Raw genomic sequence first — 22,400 nt, forward strand, 5'->3', positions numbered from 1 at the left:
ACCGGGGCCCTCACTCTACACCAGGCCCTCACTCTACACCGGGGCCCTCACTCTACACCGGGGCCCTCACTTACACCGGGGCCCTCTTACACTGGGGCCCTCACTCTTACACCGGGGCCCTCACTCTACACCGGGGCCTACACTGGGGGCCCTCACTCTACACCGGGGCCCTCACTTACACCGGGGCCCCTACTCTTACACCGGGGCCCCTCACTCTTACACCGGTAAAGCACCACTCACACCTACAAACCATTTGCATTTTAATAAACCAAACAGCTGGGCTTGCCTACCACACTAAGTAATTAACACCACCGCCTTCGTCAGCCTCCACACGGGCGGCAGAGGTTGATCTATCCTGACGATGGCCACAACACACCCATGAGCTCAAGGAGAAAAATGGTTCTTTTGAGGAAAATTAAAGCCGTTCTTGTCTCTGTGGTGCATCAGTAATGTAAGCAGCCGCCGCCTCGATAACTCTAGTCCCGCCACTCCACTCCAACACCCACTAGCACACCTGATAAACGCCGCGCGCCCTGAGAAAAACACCTTATGTTCCGGCCTCTACCTCCCGCCCGGCCTTTACCTCCGCCCTGCCATATCCTACATCCCGGGCCTCTACACCCACGCCTTATCTTACTCTATCCTGCCTGGCCTCTACACCTCTATGCTATACCCTACCTGCCTGGCCTCTACACCTCCACGTTATACCCTACCTGCCTGGCCTCTACACCTCCACGCTATACCCTACCTGCCCTGCCTCTACACCTACCCGCCTTGCCCTACCCTACCTGCCTGGCCTCTACACCTCCACGCTATACCCTACCTGCCCTGCCTCTACACCTACCCGCCTTGCCCTACCCCTACCTGCCCGCCTCTACACCTCCCCGCCCTGCCCTACCCTAACTGCCCGCTAGAGTATCACCCAAATATCATTGACCCAAAATACCTCATGACTCTCCACACTGTGCCTCCTGCCGCGGCTGCCACTACAGGAGAAGACCAGGAGGAGTCTAGGTTAATTTAGATAAGACTCGAAGGTGGGTATTGTTCAACGGATGGTCCTTATTGAGCAATGAAATCAGTGCTCCCTCATGTTCAGGAGACACACACACACACACACACACACACACACACACACACACACACACACACACACACACACACACACACACAAAGAGATATCTAGTTAAATCTTCTTGGTGTCTGTCTGAGGATGTTGCTCTCTCTCTCTCTCTCTCTCTCTCTCTCTCTCTCTCTCTCTCTCTCTCTCTCTCTTCTCTCTCTCTCTCTCTCTCTCTGTCTCTCTCTCTTTCTCTCGTACAATAATATATATATAATAATAGTTGAGGACGCAGAAAAATTACCCTGTGTATAACTGTCTAGCCTCTGGGAGAGAGCTTAAAGGAGGCCTATCAGTAAGTGCCTAGCTGTGGTGGAGGGAGGGAGAGGGGTGAGGAGGGAGGGAGAGAGGGAGGAAGGTAAGGAAAAGAGGGAAGGGGTAAGGTAAGGGAGGAGGAAGGGCTAAGTTAAGGGAGAGAGAGGGAGAAAGAAGGAGTGAGGTGGAGGAATGGTAAGGAAGAGGGGGATAAGGTAAGGAAGGGAGGGAGGAAGGGAGAGAAGGGTGGAGGGAAGGGAGAGAGGATGGAGGGGAAGAGGAGGAAGTCGTAAGCCCTCCAATCAGGCCAGTAAACAAACACTTCAACATGATTGGGTCGACCGGTATTCATTGTGGAGTCAACCTTCCTAACCACACGACCTTGTCCTCTACCACCACGACCCCACTCACCACCACCACCACTCACCACCACCACCCCTCACTACCACCACCACCTCCCCACTACCACCACGACCCTCACTACCACCAATACCCCCTCACCACCACCACGACCCCTCACTACCACCACGACCCCTCACTACTACCACACCCCTCACTACCACTACCCCCCACTACCACCACTACCCCTCACTACCACCACCACCCCCCTCACTACTACCACGACCCCTCATTACTACCACTACCCCCTTACTACCACTACCCCCTCACTACCACCACTACCCCTCACTACCACCGACCCCCCTCAGTACTACCCTACCCCCTTACTACCACGACCCCCTCACTACCACCACACCCCCCTCCTACTACCCCTACCACCTTCCTTACCACCCTATCTTCACACACTACCACCTCACCTACCCCTACCACCACCCCCACCACCACCACTTTCACTATCACCACTACCACCAACAGGTAACCATCCACCTCTAATCACAGCCTCCCGTGCACAATCACCCATTACGGAATCATCTCTGAACCACCTTGGCCAAAATATCAAATCACCGGTCTTTACAATCACCTCAAACCCTATATAAAAAAAACTATATAGTTAACTCATCATAACTACTACACACAGAGTAATTACGGTAGCTTCAAGTACAGCAGGTGTGTTCCTCAGGTAACCACTTCGAGACACCTGGTCAAAGCTCTCACTAACGTCTCATAGTCGGAGTCAATAAGCAAGGAAGGATTTTATGCTTCAATGTTCGTAAGTATATATTTTTTTTACGATTAAATAAATACTTTTGGTTGCAATTAGATCACTACAGTGTATACCTTGAGATATTAGAGTGTTACCTTGGAGCTATTGATGACGTGAGGAGTTAAATGGCGGGTATATAATGTTATGTAAAGGAAAGAAGGGAAAGGAAGGAGAGAGTTTGACCATAGTAGAAGGATATGGCGTAATGTGACGTAACAACATATCATTTGTGTTATCGTAAAAACCCACGATAGCACCATAGATCCAAATAATTCAAGTATCGTAGATAACATGATATCAACACAAGTCATATGGCACATGTAGGTATGATAAGGACATGATAGCACCTCCAATCAAAGGCTCAATTACTATAACAGGATGTAACTCGCTATCGAAGTATTTAGTCATTACACACGTCAAATGATAACAGGATATCACAACAGATGCTTCAGTTATCACACGACAAAACAGGATTTAGTCATGATAGCAACACACGGAAATGGTTAATAAGATAACAGGATATCACAAATTTCAGTTATCCTACACAGATAACAAATACCAAACCAAACGACTCAGGATGTTATATTAAAGACGATTATAAACCTTAACTCATAAATAAATACAAATTATGATAGCAACAGAGGTTAAAACGGGTTCAGTTATCTAAAACGGCACAAGGTCGATAACAATAGACAGGTCAGACAGTTCAGGCGTCGTAAAGCACTGTCCTGACGCCCAACAATCTCCCCGTCTCATCAGGTCAAGATAATGCTATACCTACACAACACGACACAGTCGAATTCTCAACTCTCATAAGGCGGATCACAGCGTCTCATATTCAGGATTTTCAGCCCTAGTGAGTGAAGGTCAATTAGCTGGTATTGTTGTGTGTGCCGTCCCGACCCTAAATGGTGAGGGGAAGGGAAGGGGAGGGAGGGGGTGAGGGGAGGGATAACAATAAGCATTCAGGGATTTGGAGTAAATTGAGCTAATTTGTAGTGGTATCCTAATTAAAGAAATAGGTCCTTTATTACCCGTAAATAAGGGTGAGATTGGTTCTGGACACCGTCAATTAATGAAGGTCCAGGGGTCAGGGGAGGTTCGTCTATGCGGATTTGGATTCAGTTAAGACAGGTGACGGAGAGGTCAAGACGGGTTCGGATCAATCAAGATGGAATCGGAGTGGGATACAGGGGTCCAACCAAACCCGAAGTCGGATCGGGCCGGGTTCAAGAATACCATGGATTGGATGGTTCAAGTTTGGCTAATCTCACCAATTACGGGTAAACGGATTAACCCGAAACAGGTACCCGAAATGATGGGTTCGATCAGGTTAAGATTCACTTGGGGGTTGGGAGGGTCGAACCAGGTAAGGGCGGCCCCACAGGTAAATCACGTTTACCTGAGTTCCTTAGGAGACTCTGACGAAAACTGAACAATCACGTGATATGGTTAGGTTATTTTACTGGCCGTGTTAATTAAGTAGATCCTGTCAGTTCAGGTGTTCTCTCTCTCTACTCTTTCCTCCTCTCTCTCTCTCTCTCTTTCTCTCTCACTCCTTCCATCTCTCTCTCTCCTCTCCCCTTCCCTCCTCTTTCTCTCCTTACCTAGTCTCTCTCTCTCTCTCTCTCTCTCTCTCTCTCTCTCTCTCTCCTCTCTCTCTCTCTCTCTCTCCACCAGGTAGAGGAGGGCGTTGCCGTGACGAGCCAAAGGACAAGGTCAGTCCTAATTAATTGTTAAGGTGTTGTTCAGTCTTAGGGAGCCTCAACTCTCTCTCCCTTACTTTTCCATTCGTCTCCCTTCTCTTCTTCTCTCCCTTACCTTTTCATTCCTCTCCTTCTCTTCCCTCCTTTCCCCCACCTTTTCATTCCTCTTTCTTCTCTTCCTTCCTCTCTTCTCCCTTCTTTTCACCTCCTTTCTCCTCCCTTTCCTTTCCATTCCTCTCCTCTCTTTTCCCATATTTTCTTTCCTCTTCCTCCCTTTTCTCTTCCCTCCCTCATTCTTTCCCTTCCCTCCTCTCTTCCTCCCTTCCTTTAACCTACTACCACTTCTCTTCTCTCCTTCTTTCCCTTTCCCTCTCCTCCCATTCCCTCTCTTTTCATCTATTCCTCCTCCACTCCCTCTTCACTTTCTCTCCGTCACCCTCCTACACACACACACACACACACACACACACACACACACACACACACACACACACACACACACACACACACACTAAACCAATTATTACGTTTTTTAACAGAATCACTAAGAGAAGTATGGTTGGGTTAAGGACCTATTAAACTGGGCCCCTGTGGGACTGGGGCCCATTAGAACTGGGGCCTATTAGAACTGGGGCCTATTGAGACTGGGGCCTATTAGGACTGGGGCCTATTAGAACTGGGGCCCTGTGGGACTGGGGCCCACGTAGAACTGGGGCCTATTAGAACTGGGGCCTACTAGGACTGGGCCAGGATTGGGGCCCATTAGAACTGGCCCTGGGATTGGGGCCCATTAGCGAGCCCATGGGAACTGGGGCCTAATTAGAACTGGGGCCCATTAGAACTGGGGCCTATTAAACTGGGGCCTGTGGGACTGGGGCCTATTGGGATTGGGGCCCATTAGAACTGGGGCCTAATGGGACTGGGGCCCATTAGAACTGGGGCCTATTAGGACTGGGGCCTATTAGAACTGGGGCTGTGGGATTGGGGCCCATTAGAACTGGGGCCCTGTGGGACTGGGGCCCACTAGAACTGGGGCCTGTGGGACTGGGGCCTGTGGATTGGGGCCCATTAGAACTGGGGCCCTGTGGGAACTGGGGCCTGTGGGATTGGGGCCCATTAGAACTGGGGCCTATTAGAACTGGGGCCTGTGGGACTGGGGCCCATTAGAACTGGGGCCTATTTGGCTGAAGCCGATTGGGACTGGGGCCCATTAGAACTGGGGCCTATTAGGACTGGGGCCTATTAGGACTGGGGCCCATTAGAACTGGGGCCTATTTGACCTGACTCTCCACTCACTGGTAAGGTATTGAGACACTGTAAAGGACTGGTGCGGAACGGACTAAAATTAGCAGTCATTATGGTAGTGGTGGTTGTAGTGGTGGTGGTAGTAGTGGTAGTAGTAGTGGTGGTGGTAGTGGTAATGGTAGTGGTAATGGTAGTGGTGGTAGTAGTAATGGTAGTAGTAGTAGCAGTATTATTGGTAGTAATAAATAATAAGTGGTGGTAGTAGTAGTAATAGTAGAATAATAATGGTAGTAGTAATTGTAGCATAATAATGGTGGTAGTAGTGGTAGTAGTAGCAGCAGATGACGTAGAAGGCACGACTACACAACACCCTCCTCCCCCGGCGCCACATCTCTCGCCATCAGTCTCCGCCGCCACCATAAACTAGCAGCTGTCCCCATGGCGCAGTGGATAGCGCGCTGGACTTCTAATCCAGAGGCCGCGGGTTCGAATCCCGCTGGGGATGAACGTTTGCTCTGACCGTTGTTTATGATACTCGAGGACATTATTCGAGACCGAGGGCAGTTTAGCATAAGGTTCCCTCTACCCACCTTCCTGGAGGAGGCGGCGTCCCTATCACGTATAATCTGCTGTAGAAGGAGTACCTACTGTACCTGGGGAAATGTACATCACTATCATGTGTGATCACCAGCCAGCCATTACGCCACAGGCAAGGTTAATTAAAATCACAAGCAGAGTTACTCCTCCCCAAACACACACACACACCTGGAGGTTAATTACAGGTAAATAATCATATGTAAATCAGGGACAGGTATTATAATTTCTCGTCTCCTATAATCATGTAAATCAAGTCTGGTGACGATTAAAGATATAATTCATGTAAATAAGACTCACTGTGGTAGTTAATTTCATGGTATTATAACTCGTATGGTCATTTTCCTTATATATAACTAAAAGTTTGTAGGTAAGAATATGTGTATGTATAATTATGAATTTATAGCCGAGAGAGAGATTGTGGTAATTACATTTCCCGGCGACGCAACAGCTTAGGTCATTTGTCGCCGAAAGAAAGAAAGAAAAGAAAGAAAGAAAGAAAAGGGAAAGAGAGAGATAGAGAAACAAAGAAGAGTAAAGAAAATGACACTTCCCCACTAAAACACTTATGACGCACTTGTGGGTTAAGGCACTCGACTAAAACACTCTCATAATGCACTACGGACTTTCAATCTTTTATAATAAATGTGAATTAAAATTGAAATCTGATAACTGTTGTGAACATCAAACAATGTCTAGTAATGTCTGGGAATTTAATCTGAAAACCGATTATTTGTCGATTTCACTTTAAGATTTTACACAGTTGTAGACGCCGAATATAGTGATTAACGTACACACACCTGACCCACCTGTAGACAATATACCTGTCTACCTGTGTAATTACTAACAAATAATTAACGTGTAAATAAAACTTTGAAAACAATAAAGTATCTTCTCTTAGTATCTCGACGCCTCAGAAACTAAACAAACCAATGATTTCTTTAATATACCTTTACCCTTTTCCTTACCGGGCTCTTAATGGCTACTACACCTGGGTTAGGTTATTAAGGTAGTGATTCAAGGTGTGTGTTTTTCTGAAGGTGGAATGACTCGAGGTTAGGATTGGAGTTAGATGAGTTACTTTAGTGTACCTGGGAACAACATCTGGGGAATCTTGAGTTATTTCTGTAGTGAGATTTCCTTCCTGATGGTGAGTGGTGAGGGTGGTGACAAGTGGGGGTGAGTGGTGAGGAGGGTGATGTGGGGGTTAGTAGTGAGGGGTGGGGGTGGGTGGTGAGGGTGGGGGTGATGTGGGGTGAGTGAGGGGTGGGTGGTGAGGTGGTGGGGGTCGTGTAGAGGGGTAAGGTGTGGGTGGGGGTGAAGTAGTGGTGAGCCTGGGAGATAATCATCATCTACAACATCTTCATTATCATCACAATCACCACCATCACCACCACCATCACCACCACCATCTCACCAACATCCTCCCAGCTAGGACACCCGATCTCTCCACCACACCTCATCCATCTCTCCACCACACCCTCATCCATCTCTCCACCACAGCCTCATCCATCTCCCTCATAATCACAGGACTTGAGTAATCACGAACGCGATCATCCGGCGCCACTAACAGGCCAATGATCCATCACCAGGAACCATTTTAACGGCACCTCAACCATGTCCAAACACAGCAACCGCCTTATATGATCCCTGCGCCCTGGTGGTGGTGGTTGGTGTGAGTGATGGTGGTTGTTGTTGTTGTTGTTGTTTTTGTTGTTGTTGTTGTTGTGGTGGTGGTTGTTGTTGTTGTAGTGGTGGTGGTGGTTGTTGTTGTGGCGGCAGTGGTGATGGTGGTTGTTGTTGGTAGTGGTGGTTGTTGTGATGGTGGTTGTTGTTGTGGTGGTGGTGGTGGTGGTGGTTGTTGTGATATTGGTTGTTGTGATGGTGGTTGTTGTTGTGGTGGTGGTAGTAGTAGTTGTTATTATATAAGTAGTTGCAAGCCCTTACATCATTACTAACCCTTCCTCCTCACTACACCCCCCCCCCTCAGAGCTGGCAGAGGGCGCACCTGTCCATACCTCACCACCTCACCTGAGTAATGAGCAGGTTAACGAGGACCACCAAGTTATTACTGTGAGGGATTTATTGTAGAGAATTCTGGTTAATGGTGAGAGCTACTTAGTGCTATGTCTGAGAAAAGAGAGCGTCAATTAGTACCTTCACCTGGCTAGCACTATACACCTCAACACTAAGTCCCCCTCCGTCCCCCCTCACCTCCCTTGTACCCCCTCCTCCCTTGTACCCCCCTTCCTCCTCCTCCTTCTCCTTGTACCCCCCTTCCTCCTCCTCCTTCTCCTTGTACCCCCCTTCCTCCTCCCCTCCTTCTCCCTTGTACCCCTCCCCCCTCCCCTCTCCTGCATCTGGGGCCAGAGTGTTTCAAGATGAGGAGAGAAGAACATATTATAAGACTGGAGGAAACAGTAACTATTGGCCCATACTGGACAACAGTCCCATTACACCCAACCCCTATTGCTCATATAACCATCACACTCACACTCTTCCTACTACTGTCTGTCTGTCTGTCTGTCTGTCTGTCTGTCTGTCTGTGTCTGTCTGTCTGTCTGGCTGGCTGTCTGGCTGTCTGTCTGTCTGTCTGGCTGGCTGTCTGTCTGTCTGTCTGTCTGTCTGGCTGTTCGTCTGTCTGTCTGTCTGTCTGCTGTCTGTCTGTCTGTCTGTCTGGCTGTCTGTCTGTCTGTCTGTCTGTCTGGCTGGCTGTCTGTCTGTCTGTCTGTCTGTCTGTCTGTCTGTCTGTCTGGCTGTCTGTCTGTCTGTCTGTCTGTCCGTCTGTCTGTCTGTCTGTCCTGATGAATAATATTTATTTTACCTTTAATACGATGTTTTTATGTATTTGTATATGTCTGAAGATGCGTCACACCCACCCCCACACCCTCTACCAACACCCACCACCACACACCTCTACCACCACCACACCCACCACCACACCCCACCACCACCACACCCACCCACACCCTCTACCAACACCCACCACCACACCCCTCTGCACCACACCCACCACCACACCACCCCAACCACTACCACACACCCACCACCACACCCTACCCCACCACAAACCCACCACCACACCCACTCCAACCACTAACACACCTACCACCACACACCACTGCGGTATAAAACTCACCAAATAATGACAATTCCTCTTAATTCCAACCCCCAACCCAACCCCACCAAGAACCACGTGGGGACAGCATAGTGCCAAACTCACAAGCCTGTCATTGAAATTTGGTTCTTATTTACATAATTGGGTTGCCTACATCTGTCGTGAAAATTCAATTACAACTTTCCTAATAGACGTGAGGATTTTTCCTTGAATAATTTACATCGTTGTGTTGTTCATCGGAAAATCAACGAGTAATTTCCTACCCTGTGAGAGAAATCTTATTTTCTTTAACTCTACAAAAAAAATTAAATGATTTCCAAACACAAATTAAGTAATGGGTAAATACCTGAACACACACACACACACACACACACACACACACACACACACACACACACACAGGTAAGTTTTAATTAATGAAGTGCTTAACAGTAAGGTAATAAGAGGACAAACTTGAGGTATTTTGTACCTAACAATCATTAAAGTCGCCTTCAGATTCCTAAGACGAATTATGTTGATGTTAGGTTAGGTTAGGTTAGGTTAGGTTAGGTTAGGTTTGGTTTGGTTAGGTTAGGTTAGGTTAGGTTAGGTTAGGTTAGGTTAGGTTTGGTTAGGTTTGTTAGGTTTGGTTTGGTTATTGAGGTGATGTGGTGACTCTGTGAACAGCTCAGTGGTGTGTTATACTGCTGTTATTGTTATTGTTGTTATTGTTGTTATTGTTATTATTGTCTTTATGATTGTTTTTAATATTGTTATTATCATCATTGTCATTATTATTATTATTGTTATTATTGTTATTGTTGTTATTTATTGTTGTTATTATTCAGTCTATTATCTTACTTTAGGCCGAAATCAACATGTGTGTGACGTACTTACAGACAGACGGACATCTCCACATTTACACTGTCAGCAGGCAACCCTCATTAACCGGCCCTTAGTTACCCGCAGCCCTCACCACAACCAGCCCCCAGCCCCCACCACCAACTCAGGCAGCAATAAATCGGGAGAACAGATCGTTGCGCGAGGACCCTCACATTACCACGCATCAAATTACACCTTTGATTATTCTTTGGCAAATTTACCTGGTGGTTTACTACCTGTGAGACTAGCGACCTCTACCTCTCCCCTCCCACCTCTCCCCTTCACCCTCACCTTCCCCCTCTTCCCTCAGGATAAACCACACTGTTTTTTCTTCCTCATTAAAACAAACCCCAAAAATATACCACAATAAAAGACGGATTTTTTTTTCTTTTCATTTAACAAAAGATGGAATAAAGTTTACTGTTCAATATTCAATGAGAGACACAATTGGAGGATGAGACAGTGAGAGAGTGAGGGAGGTGGGGGTGAGGGAGGGGGGAGGTAGGGGAGGGGGTGAGGAGGTAGGGGAGGGGTAGGAGGTGGGGGGTGAGTGAGATATATGAGGGGAGGTAGGGGGTGGGGGATGGTAGAGAGAGGTGGTCTTCTCACATATAATACAGTATAAAGTATATAGGCATAGTCTACAACGTGGGTTTAATCTCTCTCTCATTTTGGTGTAGTGAGGCGTGGAGGGGGTGAGGTGGAGAGGGCGGAGGGGGTGGAGGGGTGGAGGGGCAGAGGGGCGTGAGGGGCGTGAGGGGCGTGGGGGGCGGAGGGCGTGAGGGGCGGGGGGGCGTGAGGGGTGGGGGTGAGGGATGAGGCGTGAAGAGCGTGAAGGGGCGCACGTGTGACTTCTATATACACATGCAGGCAGAGGGCGGCGTTCTTGTGGAAGAGGCGCAGATGACGGTGACAGTCTTCATCAGGCACAACACAACACACCACAACACAACACAACACAAACACACCACAACACACAACACAACACAACACAACACAACTCTGCCTCAACCCCACACTGATGATATGGGTCTTGTCCGGGAGAAGATCTAAACATTACTCCCCACACACTCCCCTATTCTCTCACCTCCCGCCTCTAACTCTCTCTCCCTGGCTGCATGTGTGTGTGTGTGTGTGTGTGTGTGGCGGAGTAATACGAGTATCAACCCTGTAATTCTCCCTCCACTAACCCTCCCTCTCTCCCTCCTTTACGATGGGTAAGTTACCATGAGGGGCGCGACCTTATTTATAATTCATTAAATGCTTCGTTCTACACCAGTGACTTCCATCCATCCGTGTGTGTGTGTGTGTACAGGTGCTTTAAGAGACACGGTGTACTTGAACGCCCAAAAGCACATGGTGAAATCGCTAAGCTCTTCGTCACCACCACTCGATACTATTGTAATATTCCACATCAATTAGAATCTTTATATGTGTTCATAATTCATAATAATAAATTAATCGCTCTTAAAAATCGAATCTAGAAAGGACGGGAAAGATAAAAACAATCACGAAAACTAAAAAAAAACGAAAACCACAAAACCAAAACAAATTAAGTATTCCCATCACGGTGCCTTTAATACACCTGGTCGATATTTAATCACATTAGCCAGGTAAGGAACCAGTAATTTTCGGGAGATTTAAGACTCACCTTTACGCTCCAATTAGAAAACGAAAATTTATGAAACACGTGACAAATGAACGACCTGTAGTGGTGATAGTGGTAGTAGAGTTACCAGAAAATGACAAGAGCAAGGACACGTAAGAATAGGTAAGGATAGGTAAGGATAGGTATGGAAAGGTAAGGACAGGTAAGGATAGGTAAAGACAGGTAAGGACAAGCATAGTATAGAGTACAGGCCTGGCAGAGAGGTTAAGTATATACACAAGAAGTTTATCACATCTCCACCTCTTACTGAAACAGTGAAGCGGTGAAGCAGGGAGGCGGTGTAGCGGGAAGCACTAACTGAAGACAGATCATTACAGAGGGCAGACAGGAGTGAATGTTAATATAACGTCCGGCAGAGTCAACACCTGTAATACTAGAGTGAGTTACGACCTTCTTACTGCTTCCTCCACACACACACACACACACACACCAGGTTTAATGTTTGTTTGTTTTTTGTTTTTGTTTCTTGTTTGAGAGGGAGGGACGTAGGGAGGTATAAAGGGATGAAGGGAGGGATGAAGGGAGGGAGGGAGATAAAATAGTGAGGATGAAGACAAGAGAGATTACACCATATATACCTCACCATAATTTCATATTCCAAGACAACAACACCCCCCAAAAAAGTGACCAATTACTCCATCTTAAAGACTGACTCATCCATCTCAGACGTCAAGGTAAACACACACACACACACACACACACACACACACACACACACACACACACACACACACACACACACTATAAGGCCAAGATCCTCCACCAATTCTTTATTTACAATTTTTCAACATAATTTTGTGGATTTTTTTTATTTCAACCTATAATTATGATAAGCTTAAATTAACCTCCATGACTTTATCTCATGGATTTGTGATGTATAGAGTCAGGCTGTTGTTGTTGTTGTTGTTGTTGTTGTGTTGTTGTTGTTGTTGTTGTTGTTGTTGTTGTTGTTGTTGTTGTTGTTGTTGTTGTGGTGGTTGTTGTTGTTGTGGTGGTGGTGTGTGTGGTGGTGGTGGTGTAGTGGTGGTGGTGGTGGTTGGTGGTGGTGGTGGTGGTGGTGGTGGTGGTGGTGTTGTTGTTGTTGTGTTGTTGTTGTTGTTGTTGTGATTATGTTGAGAGTCTGTTGATAATATTTTACTTGGTGATGGAGGAATGGATCTCTCTTCTCCTTCAGGGGTTCCAGGCTCCTGCAGTCAGTTGATAGCCTTGGATAACACTGGGGGCTGGGAGGGAGGGAGGGAGGGAGGGAGGGAGGATGTCCACAACTTTAACACCAAGGGAGAAAAGTCGTCCCCCTCCCCAACATCAAGGGAGAGAGGACGTTCCCCTCCCCACCGTTAAGGGAGAGAGGACGTCCCCCTCACCACCATCAAGGGAGAGGACGTCCCCCTCCCCACCATCAAGGGAGAGAGGACGTCCACCTCCCCACCATCAAGGGAGAGCCCCTCAAAGGAACCCTCAAATTGGCTGTCAGCAGCACCCTCCATACAAGGACCTTACCCTCGGCTCCTCACACCCACGGGAGCCACTTGTCCCTTATTATTCTGCCCCTTATGCTCACCTTCCTTGTATGAAATAAATTATTATCTGATAACTCAAGTTAATGGGGCGAAAAGGGACATGGCGTGTACTGTCGACATCGCTTCTCCCCCGACACGATTATATCTGTATTATCGATCAGGTGTCTTGTGTGATACCATAAACCCAACAACTAAACCTCACCAACTGATAACATAAACCAAAGTTACCATAAATATTGCATCATGTCTTCCAAAATCAATTGCAGAGGTAAATATGTATGTGATATGAGATACCTGTGAATAATTGATGGCAGGTGTTGATGGTTCGTTAATACATGCCAGAATCTTACATTATGCCACTTGGGTGAGGGAAGTTACCTGAGGTGAGAGAGAGGGAGGTACAGCCAGCGGGACAACATAAATAAACATTGCCTGGCTAGATTGACCAGCAGGTAGTCGACTCACATGAATTTAACTGGTGGATTTATACAGCAGATGTGCGTATAACCTGAGTGTGAATTATGTATGTCGGGGGGAGGTATCACGCCCACCGCGGCCACCCCCACTACCACCCACGGCCACCCTCCACCACCACTACCACCCACGGCCACCCTCCACCATTACCATCCACATCACCTCCACCACTACAACAGCCACTCCCCCCACCTCCTCCATCACAACAGTCACCCTCCCACTAACTACAATCACCACCTCACCACCACCACAGCCCCTCTCCCACTTCCTACCACCATCACCCTCCACCACCACTATCACCACCACTACCACAACCACCCCCCCACCTCCTCCACCACCACAGTCATCCACCCACCACAAACCCCTACCACCACCACACGTAGCTCCACCCTCATCAACACTCCGACGATCATTTGATTAAATTCCTGAAGGTGACATTCTCCTGCAAGAGACACAGAGGGAGATAAGATAAGTGTGAAGACGTGTTCTCGGCGCTGAGCTGAGTCGAGGTCGAGGAGCTACCGTGTCTCGGTCTCGTCCTTGAGTGATACTTGTGGTCCGAGGTCTCTTATTGGCATTCATTTTATGATCTCAACCCCTTGGCTCAACCTCTTATCTCAACCCTTGGCTCAATCCCTTATCTCAACCCTTGGCTCAATCCCTTATCTTAACCCTTACCTCAACCCCTTACCTCAACCCTTACCTCAACCCTTACCTCAACCCCTTACCTCAACCCTTACCTCAACCCCTTACCTCAACCCTTACCTCAACCCCAACCCTTCCAACCCTACCCCCAACCCCTTACCCCAACCCCCCACTCTAACCCCTCACAACCCCACTGAACTTAGCCTCAACCTTACCCCCAACCCCTTACCTCAACCCCCTACTCCAACCCCCACCAACCCTCACTTCAACCCTACCTCTAACCCCCACTAACCCCTACCTCAACCCCATTCCCCTGAAACCCTTTATTCCCAACCTCTCACCTCAACCCTTTAGCCTCAACCTCTTCTCAACCCTTCCTCAACCTTATTCTCAACCCCCTTACCTCAACCCTTACCTCAACCCCTTACCTCAACCCTTCCCTCAACCCCTTACCTCAACCCTTACCTCAACCCCTTACCTCAACCCTATCACCCCTCAACCCTCATATCTATACCTCCTGTCCACAACACCTTCCCGTCTACCCGTCACCACCAGAGGTACAGTTTCCGCGACAGTATACACCTGCATCTGTCAACTAAACCTACAATGGGGTCTTTGTTTGCCTTGTGACGTATCAAGCCAGGTGTGTACAGCAGTGAGAGTTCATTGCTGTCATCTGATTCACCCCATTGGGACCCATTTATATGTTGCTATAAATAAACCTTTTCAGTTTGGGGGAATTAATTTTTGTATGGGTGTATAATTGTGTATGTGTGTGCATAGTTGTGTATGTATGAGTGTGTATAGTTGTGTATGTATGACTGTGTATAGTTGTGTATGTGCAGGTAGAGCCAATCACCAGTGTATTCAATGTCTCTTATAGTGACCAGGTATTAAATGGACGTATATCAGGGTAAGGTCGAGACAGGTAAGAGGACTAATCTAAATTGTATTGGTACCTGTGTTAATTAATCCTCATGTTACATAGATAAACACCTGTTGTCTGTCTACCAGAGAGAGAGAGAGAGAGAGAGAGAGAGAGAGAGAGAGAGAGAGAGAGAGAGAGAGACACAGAAGTCCCAAACCAGAAATAGCAGCGAAGTCGAGTTAGAGCAACAACCTCGCCCTGAGAACTTTATGATGATGGAGCTGAGAGCTGCTGAGAGCCACACTGTGAGGGATGAGGCCGCACCCTGCCACCAAGTGTGACACACATAATTAATAAGTGTAGCCGCAGACGCCACACCATTATCATTACCACTACACCCTATAAAACCAGACGGACACAAAACCATAAACCACGATGGTCTAGATTCGTGGGTTAAACTACCAGACTAAAGACCTTCAGGGGTGACCTGGTAAGTACTTGTCCTCCCCCTTGTTGCAGGTAAGGTGATCAGGTATCTTATGATATATTACTGTCACACCTGAGTCACGGAAACATAACATCGTGGCTGTGTCTGTCTGTCTGTCTGTCAGCGTCCTACATGACTTCACGGAGACAAGATGCTCATAATTTCTGCCAGATAAACAAACAGCCGCCATGAACTCCCGGACGGACGCCTCTGCAACGCGTAATCTGAAAGAGCGTGAGGAGGGGTGGGGGTGAAGGAGCGTGGAGGGCGTGGAGGGGCTGCAGAGAGCAGACAGAGCGTCAGAGCAAGACAAAATTTTACCTCCCCCACCCCTTCAGCACTCTGCCCTTCACATTCTCTCCCCCTCTCTCCCCAGCCCTCCTCTACCCTTACTCCTTCCTCAGCCCTCCTCCCCTGAAGTCGCTTCCACCCCCAGAGTGTGACCAGTGCAGGCATTATCTTGGATTAGCATCAATCTACTTCTCATTAATCAGCCTTGGGAGGAGCGAGGGGTCGGTGGTGTAGGAGGGGCGGGAGGGAAGGGTTGGAGGGGTAGGGTAGGGAGGGGGGGCGTGGATGAGGGGGGGCGAGGAGAGGGGGGTAGAGAGGGGGACCCCACGTCACAAAAACTACCATTAGGCCCCGTTTACAAGAGATAATCTATACTTTTATCAGGAGGGTTTGATGCCGTATACAGTTTCATCTTGTGGGAGTTTTTGTCTTATTTATGGTAACTGTCGGGATGGAAGCGCCGTAACCCTTATGCATGTACCAATCAGCTCCTGTGTGGTGTGCTTTCCGGCGCCACTAACTTCATCATAGAGGAGTGGGGAGGTGATGGGTGAGAGGGAAGGGGTGAGAGAGGGGGGAGGGTGAGAGGGAGGGTGGTGAGGAGAAAAGAGAGGAGAGAGAGAGAGGGGGAAGGGGAAGAGTGAAGAGGAGAATTAGAAAAGAAGAGGAGGAAAAGAAGAGGACGATAAGAGAGGAAAAATAATGTAAATTGATGATGTAAGGGAGAAGATAATGAAGGGCAGAGATGACGTAATTGGGATGAAGGAAGGAAGGAAGGAAGGAAGGAATGATGGAAGGGAAAAAAATAATGAAAAAAAGGATGGAATGCAAGAAAGATACCCAACACTCAGACCCAGCAACACTCAGACCCAACAACACTCAGACCCAGCAACACTCAGACCCAACAACACTCAGACCCTAGCAACACTCAGACCCTAGCAACACTCAGACCCAACAACACTCAGACCCAACAACACTCAGACCCAACAACACTCAGACCCAGCAACACTCAGACCCTAGCAACACTCAGACCCTAGCAGCACTCAGCAATACTCCTGCAACACATTATACAGCCACGCTAAAACCCTGACCATTATCTTAAACACGAGAGGCTGGTTTTAGGAGTGTGGTCTAACCTTGTGTGGATCTTGTCACCAAATTCTCACTGTTCTGTTATTCATTTATTACAGTAGCGTGTGTTGTTATTATGACGACTATATGAGAGAGAGAGAGAGAGAGAGAGAGAGAGAGAGAGAGAGAGAGAGAGAGAGAGAGAGAGAGAGAGAGAGAGAGAGAGAGAGAGAGAGAGAAGTTGTGTATATGAAAGAGAATCACACACACACACACACACACACACCGTCTAGAAGCTAATGACCCAAACATTACAACAATGACACCTACATATATGGTGACCACAATCCTCGACACCACACCACACCACACACCACACCTGGCACCATATCACCATAAACCCACCTTGTCCCTTTACCTAGACCCTACCTTGGTCTCTCAGTCAGATGTCTTGGGCCCAAATCGGACACAAGTATAAAGAACAGGTGGATTTATTAATTACAGGTTGGTTAATTACCATACGATGACAGCTTCATAAAGGTAGTGAGCGGGGACACACCTGGGCGGTAAAGTGTGTGTGTGTGTGTGTGTGTGTGTGTGTGTGTGTGTGTGTGTGTGTGTGTGTGTGTGTGTGTGTGTGTGTGCGTATGTGTGTAAGTGTGTGTGTGTGTGTGTGTGTGTGTGTGTGTGTGTGTGTGTGTGTGTGTGTGTGTGTGTGTGTGTGTGTGTGTGTGTGTGTGTGTGTCTGTGTGTGTGTGTGTGTGTGTGTGTGTGTGGCACCAGATGACAAACACTGTATATAACCTTCTCTTCTTTGTACACACCTTAAAACCAACATTTTTTATGAACTTCCACCGTCAACACAGAGAGGCAAGGAAGGAGGACCACCAAGGAGGAAGAGGGAGGGGAGGAGGAGGGAAGAAAAGGGAAGAAGAAGGGAAGGAGGGAAGAAGTAAGGAGGGAGAGAAAATGAGGGAGGTAGGGAAGAAGGATGGAGGGAGGAAAAAGGAGGGGGAGAGAAGAAGGAGGGGGAGAGAAGGAGGGAAGAAGGAGGGAGGAAGGGAGGGGTAGGTGTAAGGGCAGCTGGCATGAAGAATGTTGACAGGTGAGGCGAAGCAGGAGAGCCACTGGTGTGTGAGGATGTAGCGTGAGTCATCTGGTCCTGGCCCGCCCCCCTGAGGACATACAGTGTTACCAGCAAGGTGTTAATTCCCTCTACCATCACTAAACATTACCTCCGCCGCCCCTGCCACACACACACACACACACACACACACACACACACACACACACACACACACAGGTACAGCACTGTCTTCACCCCTGCCCAGGTATGGTAACTTATTATCATAGTCTTGTCAGGGATGAAAGTTGGTGTTCCTAAATTACCTTCAACTCCTCAATCTGGATGAGAGAAGGTAGAGAAAAATAGGGAGACAGGGAGAGAAAAATAGGGAGACAGGGAGAGAAAAGGAGACGAAATGAGAGAGTGAGAGACAGTGACGAGAAAACAATCAGACAACCAGAGGTACACCTGCAGGAACGACCAGGTAAAGCCTCACCACCAGGTAAAGACTCACCACCAGGTAAAGCCTCACCACCAGGTAGAGCCTCACCACCAGGTAGAGCCTCACCACCAGGTAAAGACTCACCACCAGGTAAAGCCTCACCACCTGTACACCGCACAGGAGAATCATCGACAGAAGCAGACATTCTGGCTATAAATTCTCAATAGGGTCTTACCTTATACCTCTCCCTTACCTGGAGACGTGAGAACACCTCTAAATGAACCACTTAAACCACAACACAAACACGGCAACCAAAATGGGAGACGAACAGACGAACAGACGAATAGACGAACAGACGAACAGACGAATAGACGAACAGACGAATAGACGAACAGACGAACAGACGAACAGACGAACAGACGAATAGACGAACAGACGAATAGACGAACAGACGAATAGACGAACAGATGAATATCGAACAGACGAACAGATGAATAGACGAATAGACGAACAGACGAATAGACGAACAGACGAACAGACGAACAGACGAACAGACGAATAGACGAACAGACGAACAGACGAATAGAGAGACAAACGAATAGACGAAACAGACGAATAGACGAACAGACGAATAGACGAACAGACGAACAGACGAACAGACGAATAGACGAACAGACGAACAGACGAAACGAATAGACGAACAGACGAACAGATGAATAGACGAATAGACGAACAGACGAATAGACGAACAGACGAACAGACGAACAGACGAATAGACGAACAGACGAACAGACGAATAAACGAATAGACGAACAGACGAATAGACGAAGACGAATAGACGAATAGACGAACAGATGAATAGACAGAATAGACGAACAGACGAATAGACGAACAGACGAACAGACGAACAGACGAACAGACGAATAGACGAACAGACGAACAGACGAATAGACGAACAAACGAATAGACGAACAGACGAATAGACGAACAGACGAACAGACGACAGAGACGAATAGACGAACAGACGAATAGACAGACGAATACGAACAGACGAATAGACGAACAGACGAATAGACGAACAGACGAATAGACGAACAGACGAATAGACGAACAGACGAATAGACGAACAGATGAAAGACGAATAGACGAACAGATGAATAGACGAATAGACGAACAGATGAATAGACGAACAGACGAATAGACGAACAGACGAATGGACGAGACGAATAGACGAACAGACGAACAGACGAAAGACGAATAGACGAACAGACGAAGAGAGACGAATAGACGAACAGACGAATAGACGAACAGACGAATAGACGAATAGACGAATAGACGAACAGATGAATAGACGAACAGACGAAACAAATAGACGAACAGACGAATAGACGAACAAACGAATTGACGAACAGACGAATAGACGAACAGACGAATAGACGAATAGACGAACAGATGAATAGACGAACAGACGAACAGACAACAATATTGTCAGACTCTACCGGAACTGGTGACCTTTTACCTTCACTCGAACTGTTTAAATTTCCGTGTGTGGCGAGTGAGTGTGTGGCGAGTGAGTGTGTGGCGAGTGAGTGTGTGATGCGGCGTCAAGCTGATGGCCAACAGTGTGACACAAGAGGATAACCCGGCTGCCATGTTGGGATACACCGCCTTGCTTTCTCTTTATGAGAGAGAGAGAGAGAGAGACACACACACACACACACACCTGACTTCTACACCTGTACCTCAAGCCACTCTCAAATATACCTCTTAACCTATCAACTTCATCTCTCCCTCAGCTGGAGATATAAGGCACCACCTACCTAACCTCTCACCTCCTCCACCCCCCCCCCTTTTAAAGGTATCCAATATGGCGTCCAAACAGTACAAAGACTCTCCCTTATAACTAGAAGCGGCGACCTGTTAAAACTTACGATTAGTGGAGGAACAAAAAATCACGTAGGAAACTTTGAGAATCCAATTTGTGTTTATCTACGCCATCATCCTTATTTATGACTATTATTATCCATTTATCATACTGGTGTTATCTCCCATTCATCATCCTTCATTAGAATATCATACACGATCATCATCCCTTCATCCAGGCATCGTTCAGGTATCAGGAAGTCATCTTGGTATCTTCCAGTCATCATACCTTACCATATCATTCAATCATCCTCAATCATCGTACCTTAGCATGATATCATCCAATCACAGAGCATCACTAGCCACGGGACGTCCAATCGCGATGGTTTTTGTCATATATGGTCAAACTTTATCACCAAATACCTGTGTTACCTGGGCAATACCTTGATTACCTGTGTTACCTGGGCAATACCTTAATTACTCTACCTGTGTTACCTGGGCAATACCTTGATTACCTGTGTTACCTGGTCAATACCTTAATTACTCTACCTGTTACCTGGGCAATACCTTGATTACCTGTGTTACCTGGTCAATACCTTAATTACTCTACCTGTGTTACCTGGGCAATACCTTGATTACCTGTGTTACCTGGTCAATACCTTAATTACTCTACCTGTGTTACCTGGACAATACCTTAATTACTCTACCTGTGTTACCTACCTGCATATTTCCTCCCCAACTTCCCCTTCCCTATCACCTGTCTGTATATTCCTCCCCCTCACCCACCCACTCACCCCTCCACCTTAAGACCCCCGGGGGCCCCCTCCTCCTAGGTGCCCATCATACCATTAAGGGGTCAGGGCAGGGAAGCGTCGTCACCGTCGTCGCCCCCATCAGATAAGCTGGACCGATCGACATCCCCATCTCCTATATATCATACGTCACCGCTGTGTTATTATGGCCATGTACAGCTCTCACCTGCCCACCGTGGGACTCCGGGGTGGGTGGGTGGGTCCAGGTGAGTTGTGAAGGTCAAAGAAGGAATATTGGTGGTGGTGGTGGGTTAAGGAAGGTCTCTCTCTCTCTCTCTCTCTCTCTCTAACCTACTTCAAGGTGGGTCGCTATCACCCATTTTATTCGTCAAAGTGTAAGAATAATAATTTCTTTATTGTTACTTGTTAAGTTGCTTTTGTTTTCATAGGTAAAAAAATCCAGAAATTCGTAAATAAAATCGACAGGGAGTTCCACACAGTCATCCAAAGAGCAGAAATTTTATATAGTTTCAAATACTTTTTTTTTTATACGTCAGGATTTTTTTTTTACTCATAAGCAAAAAATCTCCTGAAGTGAAGCAGGAATTAAGACTCACTAATACAAGGGCATAACACAGCCGTATAAGCAGTGGTCAGGAGATGTGAACATGATGCTTATTCTGGCTGCTGACGCTACTATTCCTGCACATTTCTGACGCTGAGACAATAGTCGCTGACGTTTTTATCACAAGTAACTTCTGAGGCGACTTTCTACGCAGCTACTGACGCTACAAGTGACTTCTGAGGCGACTTTCTACGCAGCTACTGACGCTACAAGTGACTTCTGAGGCGACTTTCTACGCAGCTACTGACGCTACAAATGACATCTGAGGCGACAATTCTACACAGCTACTGAAGACACTGAGAGTTAGTGTCGTAGGCGCTGACATTACAAATAACGATTCCAGACAAGAGACTATTGGTTGGTGAGGTTTGGACCATCGCCAGGCCGTGTTTACCGAGGTGGGGGGAGGGGGAGGGAGTTCAGGGTTCCTTAACAATGGTTGGGAATGACAGTCTGCCGGTGGTACTGTTGCTATTAATCACGGACTAGTTGACCTGCCAGCGGTGGTACCAGGCTCTACTGACACACACACACACACACACACACACACACGTAAAGATTAACCA

The 22,400-nt window shown here is 47.4% G+C and overlaps 1 protein-coding gene and 1 non-coding gene across 2 annotated transcripts in view; one reads left to right on the plus strand and one right to left on the minus strand.

Annotated features, from left to right (window-relative positions):
* Positions 1 to 22,400, minus strand: part of LOC121879840 (protein slit-like) — a gene marked incomplete at its 3' end in the record, with an annotated part of 144,763 nt that overhangs the window by 100,711 nt on the left and 21,652 nt on the right. The window lies entirely within an intron of this gene.
* Positions 5,921 to 5,993, plus strand: Trnar-ucu. Its single transcript has one exon. It is a non-coding gene; the product is annotated as a tRNA-Arg (tRNA).

This window comes from Homarus americanus, unplaced genomic scaffold (assembly GCF_018991925.1).
Source record: "Homarus americanus isolate GMGI-L3 unplaced genomic scaffold, GMGI_Hamer_2.0 scaffold31795, whole genome shotgun sequence".
NCBI classification, from domain to species: Eukaryota; Metazoa; Arthropoda; class Malacostraca; order Decapoda; family Nephropidae; genus Homarus; species Homarus americanus.